Source organism: Protopterus annectens, chromosome 13.part0 (assembly GCF_019279795.1).
Source record: "Protopterus annectens isolate FY-2018-M chromosome 13.part0, PAN1.0, whole genome shotgun sequence".
Lineage (NCBI taxonomy): Eukaryota > Metazoa > Chordata > Ceratodontiformes > Protopteridae > Protopterus > Protopterus annectens.
The window spans coordinates 766,439,550-766,452,412 of NC_056747.1; the positions used below are offsets into that span (position 1 = coordinate 766,439,550).

The 12,863-nt window shown below is 34.7% G+C and overlaps 1 protein-coding gene across 4 annotated transcripts in view; it reads left to right on the top strand.

Annotated features, from left to right (window-relative positions):
• EFCAB5 (EF-hand calcium binding domain 5) overlaps positions 1-12,863 on the top strand; it is a 1,692,224-nt gene that overhangs the window by 1,579,971 nt on the left and 99,390 nt on the right. The window lies entirely within an intron of this gene.

The following is a 12,863-nucleotide window of genomic DNA, read 5'->3' on the forward strand; positions in this document are numbered from 1 at the left end:
GCTTGCGTAACATTTTTAAAAATTCTCAAAAGTTGGATCCTCCATCAGGAAAGGCATGCTGTAAACCAAGAATAAGCAATGATGACAAAAGATATTTGGAAGGAAGAAATGTATTTTCATATTTAGTGTCTGGAACTTCCCAAATTTCTGAGGCCTTTATAGACTCTTCAGTGCAGAAAAAGGATCTACACTGAAGAATTAAAAGAAGGAAGTGGGTGTGGCTGTGCACCTAAATTCTTGATCAGATCAGCTAGCACATTAGTTAACTCCTAGACACCCATGCAAAAATGGGTAGGTCCTTAGATGAAATCAGTGTTTATAGGATAGCTTTTATGAGCATCCTTTACTTCCTTTCTTCCTGAAACAGGAAGCGTGTTCTATAAATTCCCCAAAGGTCTTGCAGAAGATCATCCGAGTCTGTTATACTGATTCATTTAAGGCAATGGATGCATATAAATAGGGTCTATATTAAATCATCGACCGCTTAACTTGTCGAACGCCTAAACGTCGATTGCTAAGGGTTGAAAACTGACAATGTCGAACGCCCAGTTAAGCAAATTTTTCATCGGGAATGCCAAATGCCAAAGTAACACAAACTTCCAAGTCATAACAAAGTGGGGAGCTTCACCCCTCACGCCCCTTGATGTCGGGGGCTGTGCCCCCCACACGCCCCCAACTAAATATACCAACTCTGAGATCGCTCTACATTGGGGAAAGGGCAAACTCCTGATAATGGCCAAGCAAATTCTTTCCCAGTGAAAGAATTCGCTTAACTTGCCGTTCGACATTGTCAGTTTTTGACCCTTAGTTATCAACGTTTATGCATTCGACATACTAAGCGGTCGATGAAATAATATAGACCCTATAAATAGTAGGAAACCAGGATGACCTGATGGGCATGGCTACCATGAGTGATTCCAACATGCAATTTTCCTCAGCAGAGAAATGACAAAATTAGCATCACTTTTTAGCATGAAGCCATTGATAAAATTTCTGTTGATGTCTTTTTCAGCAGAAGTTATATCTGCTGACTACCACTAAAATGCAGATGGGGACCTATGATAATGAAATGGAAACTCGTCTTGTGATCTTTCTTATTTATTTTAAAGCTAAAAAAGAGGAAGAAGACCTTGTGTTAGTGTCAGCAGTCCAAGCAGTTAGCTGGATTATTTGTCAGTAACTAGTACTCTATTACTACTTTGGCCCAACAACAAAACTATTGTTATTAAAAAGTTTATAATTTTCATTGTTAGGGTGGTCGCGGTGGTGCAGCGGTTAGAGTTGCCGCCTCACAGCAAGAGGTTCTCCGGTTCGATCCTCGGCTGGGGTTCCTTCTGTGCGGAGTCTGCATGTCTTCCCTGTGGTCATGTGGGTTTCCTCCAGGTGCTCCGGTTTTCTCCCACGTCCCAAAGACATGATGTAGGTGGATTGGACACTCTAAATTGGCCCTAGGCATGAGTGTATGCGTGTGTGTGCCTTCTATGGAACACTGGACGCCGGGCTGGCAACTCGACACTGTAAAACTCCTCTGCCACTCATGAGCAGACGGGTGATCCGCAGTGGCAACCCCTAACTGGGAAAAAGTGGAAAGCAGAAGAAGAAGATAGATTTTCAGGTTATGATTTTATAATGCTTTTCTTGCATTCCATTTTATGAGACCACCTACATTTTATGAAAGAGATCCTCTGACATAATGTAGGGGTAAAGGCAATAATGAAAATGACTATAACTTAACTAAAAGTAAAACGTAGCAAGAAACTATAATCACATATTTGCAAGGGATCGACTTTAAAAAAACAAAGATCAGAATACTGAAGGCTGAAAATACCAAAACCTGACATACCCGAATGCCGACGTTTCCTAGGATAAGTAAACACTTGCCTAACACACTTTTCTCCACTGTAGTGTGATCCTGGTGTTGATATATATAGTTGGGAGGGTGCACCCCCTCACTTGGGTGAGTTTTAATTACTTCAGTGTGTATTTAGTTTAAGTTTGGACAAGTGTTTACTTACCCTGGGAAAGCTTCAGCATTCGGGTATGTTGCAAATTTAGTCACTTTATTGAAACATTGTTCAAGTTTTGCTTTTTGTGATGCCTGGAAGTTAGTATAGATGAGGGCACCATAAAGTAATGATGAGAGGAGGTAAGTAGTGGCAAGTGAAGTTTTAGTTGTGTTAGTGAAAACGTTTTCGGCTCTATAAAGCATCCCTAGTTTTTGTTGATTTTTTTTTTTAATGCAGTTTTCTATATGTAGGTTGAATGTACAATTATCCACTATCATCCCTAATATTTTGCTATGAGAAGTGACTTAAACAGTTGTATTAATAAGAGAGAGAGAAGTTTACATTTTGTTTTTCATGAGACTAGAATTTTTTGGGAGAAATAGTTTTTTTTTTTTAGGTTGAGCATGACAAAGCCATGTCTCAGTGGCTGTTAAAATATCCTGAGTATTTTTTTTTTGAGATGTGTGCAGGTTGTCTGATGTTCTGTTGTGGAGGATGTTGGTGAGACTGTTAAAGGGGAAGGGATCAATGATAGAACCATGTGGTATTTTGATGGTGACTGGGTGGAATGGAGATAGAGTGGAGTGGCATTTTACTGAATGATACTTATTGGACAAGTAGCTTTTGAACCATAACAGGGTGGGCTGAGGTAGACGTATTAAGGACATTTGAAGCAGAAGTTTGCTTTGACAAACTGTGCTGAAGGCTTTAGACAAGTATAGAAATAAAGAAGAGACTAGTTTGCCATTAGATTTATTTAGAGTATCTCTAAAGGTTAGGAGTGCAGCATTAGTGCTATAGGAGGGATACAGGAGTTCTTCCTGCAGAAGAGGTAGTTTAGCAATGTTTTTGAATACATATTTTAAGTATTTTGGAGGGGAGGGATAAGATTGCTGTAGGTCTAAAGTTAGTGATGTCTGCTGAATTTCCTCCTTTTTTTTCCCAGAGGGACGGAACATGGATTCCTGGATTGACCTGTTAGTAAGGATTGAGACAGGATAGGCAGTGCTGTTGGCTGCTGTTTTAAGGTACTCTCTTATAAGGTCATCAGCTGAAGTAGAGCATGACTTGAGTTTGTTTAAGAGTAGTTTTATATAGCATGTGGGCACAGGTTTGAAGGTGAAAGTGAATGTGGTGATATGTGGTTGTTTGGCAGGTTTGGGATTAGATGTTGGGAAATCCTTGTTCAGGGATGCTATGCTATCCATGAAATAAGAGCTGAATTTTATTGCAGTTTCAAGTGGTAAGTTATTTGGAAAGGAGTTATGTAAGATTTCTTTCATGGTTGACCAGGATTTGTTTAGGGTTGTGTTTACTATTGTTTTGAATGTTGTTATAGTATGGTTTTCTTCTTTATTTATTTGTTTTTTTAATGTGCAGCATTCTGAAGTTTGAGATATTGCGGTGTTTTATATTTTTGCTATTCTTTCTACACTTTTTCTGTATCCTGCATTAGCATTCTACTCTTTCTGGATAGCTGAGTTGCATTATGTGCTTTTAGGCTCTTCCTTTTCGGAGGTGCAAGGCTATTAAGGAAAATTGTATTGAATTCATTTACAGCTCAGACTCATTCCACTCCCCTACCCTAGCCCAAATTCCCACCCGCCCCCACTACTTGTACATTTATTCTAACCTAACCACACCTACCACAGTCATTTGTCCAGTCACTAACTCTACTGCATAGCCACCTGCAATTAACTCACTAAGTACTTACCTTCTCAATATCCCTACTAAATGACTTCTCTCCCTTACTCCTCCCCATCCGGTCACCTCTCTGACTTCTTCTCATCATACACCATCTTCATTCACCAGTATGCAGATGACTCCACACTCATCTGTACTGCACCCTCCCTTCCTGAAGTCTAAGAAATAACCAAACAGTCCTTCTCAGCTGTAGAATATTGGCTGTCTAACTCTCAATTAATTATTAATTCTAATAAAATTAAACTAATGTTCTTTTCAAATAACAAAACCCCTGACTGCCTATCCTCATTTTTTATCTATTCATTGAACAATACCAAGACTGATACTGTATCTCAAACAAAACACTTCGGTGTCACAATTGATAATAACATGAAATTCAATAAACATTTATCTCTAATCATTACAAAGGTTCAGATAAAACTAGGCTCTCTATATAGAATCAAACTCTACCTCATCAACTCCACTATAGCCACAACCCACTGCTCTCTACTCTACTATACGCCTCTCCTATCTTCACCAACCCGAAGAAAACAGACCTAGCTAAACTAGAAACCTGCTATAACAAGGTTGCCAGATTTGCCACTAACTCCCCATACAGATCCTAGCAATGCATTGCTTTACGTCAACTCAATTGGTTAGAACTACCCAATCTCATAACCTTCACCCAATTTACAGCTGCCCATTCAATGATTTATCAACGTAGTGTTCAGCGCTTCAAAATCTACTACAACCCTACTCCAATAAGACTCCTTAGATCTTCTGACAAATTTCTACTACAAGTTGCAAAATGTAATAACAGTTTTGGGTATTCACTGTAATCCAGCTGTATCTCCAGGATTAGGAACTCTATCCCTCAACATATCCTAACTGCTACAAATCCCTCACAGTTCAAATAAAAATTCTCAAGAGTCACTTAGCTGACTCCTGGCTCTACACATGCTCATCTCCTGGCTGAATACCATGTATCTTGCACTGTAGCTTTCACACAAAAACCTCTCTTACCTTCTCTGTAGATTTTTCATATACTTTACATACTCTGTGTTCTACTGTAATCTATCACACCTGTCTAACTGTTTCTAATTCCTCTCCTTTCCCCACACCTCAACTTGCACTCCTCATCTGTATATATTCTAAGCAATACTCACCTTACCTAACATTCCTTTTCCATATTACCTACCTACTCCTTTGTATGATACATACACCTAACACATCTCCCTTACTACCTCCTTCCCAGCCTTACTCAATACCTTTCTCTACCTATATGTCCTCCACTTACTTTCATGCCATTCTCCCTTCTAATTTCGTCTTTTTATTTTTCATGCAATTAACTGTTCAACAAATCTCAACTCTTCAACAATACCTTAGACAATGTTTGTATATATACTACAGATGCTTTCTATACCTAAATCACAGAAACTTAACATATAAAACTTTTAAGTTTGTATTATCCATTATCCAAATGTTTTATGTTTTTAATTACTTTTATGTTTATTATGCATCTGCTTAATACTTTCAACTACTGTACTTTGTAAATAATGTGTTCTTGTTAGTTTGTATTGGAGCTTTTCTGGGCCTCCGCTGAAAATGGGTTTTATGTCCAGTCAGACTTTCCCGGTAAACAAATGTGAAATAAATAAATCATCTATGGAGAGGAGTTTTAGGATGTTCCAGTTAATAGATGATAAAATGGTAATGAATAGCTCTAGGTTAAACTTGAACAGGTTGTGTGTAGTTTTATAAACATGCTATTTAAGTGGAAGTATGAGATGTCTAGTTGTATAAACTGGGAGATGGTCACTGAAAGAGTCTGACATTGTGCTTGTGGCAGTGAATTTACTGGGGTCTGATACTAGGATAGAGTCTAATTAGGAGTTTTATGGCTTACTGTAATGTGTGGTGCTGTTAATTAGTTGTGTGAAACTGTACAAGTTCATGCTGGAAGAAGAAAAGTTAGAGGCTGTGTCCAACCAATTGATATTGACATTACCTAGAAGTATTTTTTGTTGTGGAAGTGTTATGGATGTCCAATGTAGGATATCCTACAGTGTAGCTGTATTGTCACCAGAAGGCATGTAAAGGACAGAAATACATATGTAACAAGAATATCTGTTGAATTGAATTTTGGTATTATTTTTATTTATTTTATTTATTTAACATTTGTTTACTGGGAAAGTCTGACTGGGACAGAGCCCATTTTCAGCGGAGGTCCGGGGAGAAATGCTCAAGATGCATGTCTTTGGAATATGGGAGGAAACTCATGCGAATGCAGGGAGGATGTGCAGACTCCACTCAGAAGGTACCCCAGCTGAGAATCAAACTGGAGAACCTGTTGCTGTGAAGCAACAACACTAACCGCTGCACCACTGTGCTGCCTGTATTAATTTGTTGTAGAGGAAAATGTGGTAGTTGTTTTGAAATGTTAAATCAGTACCACCACTTTTCCTCCTTATACAGTCATTATGGATGATATTAAGTCAACTCTATTATATATCTTGTAAACAGCAATGTAAATATTAGCTAAAAGCATCTCTATGGAATCCATCAGGTAGCACAAAAATAATCACTTGAGAGAAAAAAATATTGAAAATACTGAACTCAGTCTACTCAAACATTTTACAATATATACTATCTTGTGCAGTAATCTTAATAGGAGCCAATCTGAAACACACCAGAGAGTGATAGAGTTTGTCTTTCTGTACATTTTGCTTTGTGATGTAATATGCCAGAATTTTAGCAAACAGTGCTTACACCTTGATTAACTCATACACCAGTGGCAACAGCCAGTCAACTTATTGAGTCTCATTATTATGGCTATCAGTTTAACAATATAAAATTATAATTCATTGTTGTTATACCACACAACCCAGTAACCATAATCACTGAGTCATTTACCTGGCGAATGGGCAATTTACTTCTTGGCCTGCTGACCTCGGACAACTAAAAGCTGGGATTTTTTCATTCTCCAGTCACTAACAAAGTAACTTCCTCATGTTCTCTTATTTAATATCTTGTAATACCCTTTTGTGTATAGACTATTAAAAGATCACAATGCAATCCAGACCTTTCATTTTTTTAAAGAAAACCTCTTATCCAGCTCTGTAGTAATGGATACCTCTTTTGATCTCTTTAATCTAAGAACTGTAAATCACCCCCCCCCCTTTTCCTGTGTAATACTGAGATGGGGCACAGTAATATTTAACCCCTGGTAAGCCAAGTACACAATAATAGACACCTCTCTTCCCAACTGTTTTTATAATACAGTGACTAGTCTTCCTACATGTCATACCCAAAAAGCTGACATTAAGCCCATCAGTATGCAGTCAATTAATCCTTTACTGGTTTTCATGTCCCATACACACAATCTATCCGATCCCAACCTTAACCAGGAGGAGCAATTGTAAACCAGCTCTCAACAATAACCAACAATGTATTAGCCAGGATAATCTTTTGATCATCTGGCATATATTAAAGTTCAGCCTATCAGTAATATTCTGGTACCTTTATTTAATAACTGAGACATCTCACAGATCCCAACAACAGCCAATTATCAAGTAAAAAAAAAATCTATATAGTTGTATTTATTGTGGGATGGTAGTACATCTGATTCAGGACAGATGCTTGGATCATCTTGTTCTGTATATTAACTTTTCTATCATTGTGTTTGTTGTTGCAAGAATAGCTAAGTTGCTGAGGTATTTTTAACGAGTTTCTTAAGGATGTCTCTTGTGATAATAGGCAAGACAATTGAAAAAAAAAAAAACTTGTCTTTGAAGCAGGCAGTTGTCTTTTAGATCCTATAGCGCAGTATATGCATGTTTGTTTGTGTCTTCCGGCTTTTCCCGGTTAGGGGTCGCCACAGCGGAACTCTGGTCCGCTAATGATTGGTAGTTGAATTTTACATGCCGAGTTACCAGCCCTGACGCACAACCATCAATTAAGGTACGCAGTATAATCAAATAACTACATTGTGCTCTTCAGTATTTCTTTAAGAACTACAAAAACAAAACAAAACAAAAAAAGGAATGCAAGCAGCCTTAAAAAAATCATCAAAAATAATTTCAGCATCTTACCCATTTACTCAGTAATAGACAAACTGATACAAGGACTTCTACATAGAACATCATACTGATCACCCAAGTACATATCACATTTTAAAATAAATAATGTGTAGCTCCTCCAGCCTCAGCTGAATCAGATGTGTGCGATGAAATAAAAAAATGAAATGACAGTCATACATTTTGAGAACTAAATACTTAGGATTCTAAAGTTGTTTTTGAGGAAACCAAAAAGGAGGAGTTGACAAGCGAGTCTTGTATTATTACAACCCTCCAGTCAGGAGGATTGTGGGATGATATAGTGAAATAAATGTTGCAAGGTGAGCCAGAAAATAAAGGAGATGTTTCCTGCGGTGACATTATAGATAAAATGGAAAGAAATGAAGCAAACTCTATCCTTAAAAATGACAGTGAAGAGGAAAGAATATCCTATTCAGAAAAAGTGAAAGAAGGTGCCAGAAGAGCAACAGAAAAAAAGAAAGCAGAAGAGAGAATAAGGAAGGAAGGATGTGGTGAGGATTTAAAATAAAGAAGAAAAAGAACTGAATGAGTATGAAGTTTGGGACAACTTAATGGTTCCTTTGGGTATTAAAGCTCAGGAGGTAAGAGCGTTTATTCTTATAAACAGTGAGATTCTGTAATATAATATTTGAGACTGTTTTTGCAATGGAAAATTTCCTTGGGGAATATGAAAAAAAAACAACTGTGATCCTTAAAAAGTTATATGTAATAAAAGCATTTAACAGGGAAATAAAAAAGAAGATTTATGCACAACATTGAACAGAAGTATAAAGAAATATTTTAAAAGGAAATTTGAAATGCGTATGCAAAGTACTACTACACATCGCAAAAGTTTATGACAAATGGGGTTTATGGACTGGTGGATGGGAATGCAATGTCATGCTAAAGGTAGAAAAAGACAAAGTCATACATATTTCAAGTGTGACAAATGTTGAAGGAAATAAGAATGTGGTAAAATACTGGGGACAACCCAAAGTATTTTTTTTCTTGTGGAAAAGAACACTTGATAAATAACTGTGATAAAAAGAAATATTATTTCTGTGGGAAACTGGATCATGATGCAAGAAAATATGAACTGAAATGTTATAAATCTAACAAAATTGGGCATTTATGGATGGATTGTAAGACTGAATATAATAATTAGAGTGAAGAAGAAAAAAAAGAGAAGAAAAGTTAGAAGTGGGGGAAGTAGAAGAAACATTAGATAAAGAAGGAGAAAGTAATGGAGGAAGATTCAAAAGAAGTGATGCGGAGGATACCAGTTGGGAAGTAGTAAAAGGAAAAAAGCCTACAAAACTCATCACTGTCATAACCTAAATCTACTTGAATGCCTACCTGCCTAACCTACTTCAGGTTAATCAACTAATAGTTGCACACAAGATTCTGTACCAACCAGATAATACAGCCGTACTTAAAAACCTCATCACCCCCTACAGTAACCTTAGCGGACTTCGTTCATCTGAAAGACTCAAACTCTCAAATCCAACAACACAGCTGGTAAATCTCTATTTGCTAACTCTGTTGGCAAAACTTGGAATTCTGTTCCTGTTAATCTTGCATCTGAACTCTCTCTACCTCAGTTCAAGAAAAGTCTGATTCAGTACTTTAAAAAATGATGGCTATGACCTTGTTCTAATCCAGACTAACTCTAACCATCACTCGTGTGCACATGGAGGACTTCTGCCTGCACTTTGCTTTTTAACTTATAAATCCTATGATCTCCTTGGATCTACTACCATGTTAGCCTACTAGGCAGTCAATACCATCTCATTTTTAAAAATACTGTCTAGAATTTTCCATCTGAGTAAAAATGTAATAATTTGTTTGTGTATCTGTTTTTATGTTTTACATCTGTGTAAAAATTCTTTTATTTGTGTTTTATTTTGTGTTTTAAGCTGTAAAAATGTAACAGTTTGTTGAATGTCTTTTTGGAGCTTTTCTCCCCGGGCCTCCACTGAAAATGGATATGTATCCAGACTATCCCAGTAAACAAATGTAAAATAAATGAATAAATAATTCTGTTGGTTAAATGGTAAAATTTTGGAAAAGGAAAAATATAGGTAAAGGGATGAGCATGAAATAAAAAAGGAAATGGTTGAAAAATAAAATAAGATTATAATTTCTAGAATGTTAAGGAAAAGGGAGAGTAATTTTAAAGTACTTTCTGTGACTATAAGTAGCATTAAGAATATAGTAAGAAGAATGGGTGTTTTGGAATGGTGTAGTGAATGTAATGTAGATGTAATTGTTTTAGAAGATGCAAGATTCTTGACTAGTGAAGAAAGATTACAAACAGAAAAATTATGAAGGGGGCTAGGATAATTTGGAACTTGGGAAATGACCATTGTTCTGGAATAGGAATATCTTGTAAAACCACAGAAAAAATATTAGATATAACTTTAGTAAGAATGGAAACATTATTGTGGATTTAAAATGGAAAGAACAAGTATATAGAATTATAGTATTATATACTTATGCTACTTGTAAAAAAAGAAAAAAAGTTTATTTCACCATAGTTTAGATTAGTGATAAATATGAATGTTATAGTAACATGAGACTATAATTGTGATTTAAGAGAAAACATTAAAAGAATGCAAACAGTGTAAGCAAATGGTAAATTAATACTCTGGGATAATAATTCATTGACTTACAGAAGGGGTATTTACAGAACCAAAATAGATCATTTCAAAATATCAAAAGGATTATATATAGGGGAATGCAAAACACTTAAAAAAGGTTTTCCAGATCATCTAGCAATATGGCTAGAAAGAAATCAAAATAAGGATTATATAAAACTAGGCAAAGGAATAAAAAGGATAAATGAGAAAACAGTATAAAGAAAGAAATAGATTAATAATGCAGCTATGGAGGGATCATATGATGAGAACATTCTATAAAAATTGGTCTGAATGGTGGGTATTTTTTTAAGATTAAGTATAAAAATATTTACAATGGCAGTGTGATGTAAAAAGTGGATAAAGAAAAATACAAGAGTGTACATAAAGACGTATTGGAATGCTTAGACAATAATGATTGAGACTGTTTTGATAAAGAAAATTGTATAGAAAAAGTCAAGAGAAAATTAAAGATTTATTATTTAAACAACAATATTTATACAAGAGAAAAGAGAAGTATTGTCATATTTAAGTAGAATAATAAAAGAAGATAGTGTAGTGAGAGAAATGAAAAAGGAAAACTAGAAACAGCACAGGAACAAATTATGAATTAATTGTAGAGTATGTACAAGACATGTTTAAAGAAAAAAAAGAATAAATTGAAGACAATATGGGAAATAAAGTTTTCAGAACAAGAAATTAAAGAATATGAAAAAGAGATTTCTCTACATGGGCTTAGATAAAGTATTAGGGCAAGTGAATATAGAAGCAGCAGGATCAGATGGAATAGGATATGAAATGTACAAAAATGCAATAGCATGACAAAAATAATATTTCTAAAAAATGTTGAATGAATGGTTAAATGAAGGTTTCATTTATAAGAAATTATGTAGTGGAATACTTAAATATATTTGCAAGAAAGGAGAAAAAATATAATGAAAACTGTACATTATAAGACTTTTATGAAAATAATACAGAAGAGATTTGTAACGAAGATGAAAAATGTTATGGAGGACAGTGTATATAAAGTAAAAATTTTAATAAAAGCTTGGTTAAGTAGGGAAGCATATATAAGGAGAGTTGTAAGACAGGGATGTCCAATGAGTTGTATACTCTTTGCTTTAATTATTAATGTGTTTGTATGTAAAGTAAATTATAAAATGCAGGAAGTAGAGTACGTAACACCTGAGGGGTTATGAATTCCTGTTGTATTAACTTATGTAGAAGATATTATAGCAATTACAAAAAAAAACAATGTGATAAAAAAAGTGATTTATTTAAATGAATGTGTAGAAGCAGTAGGGATGATTTTAAACAAAGGAAAGAGTAAACTATTAGCAGATATAATTAAGATAGGGGAATATATTTTACAATAAATTAAATCTCTGTCTGAGTATAAAATTTGGGAACAAGAATGTAAGTAGAATTCCACGGGAAAAATAATAGAAGCCTTAAATGACATTTTTTTTTCTAGAAAACATAGATTATTATTTAGGGAAAATGTTGATTTGATAAATCCAGTTTTAGTGGGAAAAATAGCATATTTATAAAGTGTACATATGTTGCAAACAGTATTTGAAATGGAATTATTGCAAATATTTTTTTTCATTTTTACGGTGTTCTAGACTGAATCCAGTAGAAAGAGGAATGTTGTATATAAATAGAGGGAAATTTAGGGTTTATTAATTCAGTGGTATATGTTGATTCATTAAATTTATATAAAGTGTTAGAGGATAAATAAAAAAAAAAATGAAAGACTGGTTGTAAGAATGCTTAAATGTAAGTATGACAAATATGGGTAATAGTAAAAAGGAGTAAAAGAGAAAAAGAAGATATAAATGAAGAAATTAAATATCAGGAAAAATATTAATGTGGAAAATAAGAATTGGTGAAGTTGAAAAGGAGAGACAAATATGGTATAAGAATAAGATATTTTGTTAAACCATGGGAAAAGCTAGCAGAATGTAAAGTTAAAGAAATGTTATAATAAAAAAGTAGAATGGCTAGATTATTTGGAGACTGGTAATAGATACAGTGCCAGTGAAAGGAAACATGCCATATAAAAAGAAAACTGAAATAATACATCTGTGTTGTGGGGAAGAGGGGACTGCTGAGCAAGCGTCTTTAAAATGTACGAGAGTTGTGAAATTATGGAAAAAGTTATGTATTCTTCAATGATATAAAAAGTGGATAAGATAAATATGGACATGATTAAATGTGGATATAAGAATAGACGTAAAGAATATGTCAAAAGAATAGATAAAATTGTTTTATGTTATATGGGCTACATGGAATGAAAGAATAAATGAAATTATGTTCAATAGAAAATGGATCTTGGCAGTGATATTGAGTAAAATTAGATGGTGGTTATGGAAAAAGTAATAAGGATAAAAGCTCGACATAATAAAGCATGGGTATGTAATAAGTAAAAAGGGGGAAATGGAGAATTGTAATTTTATAAA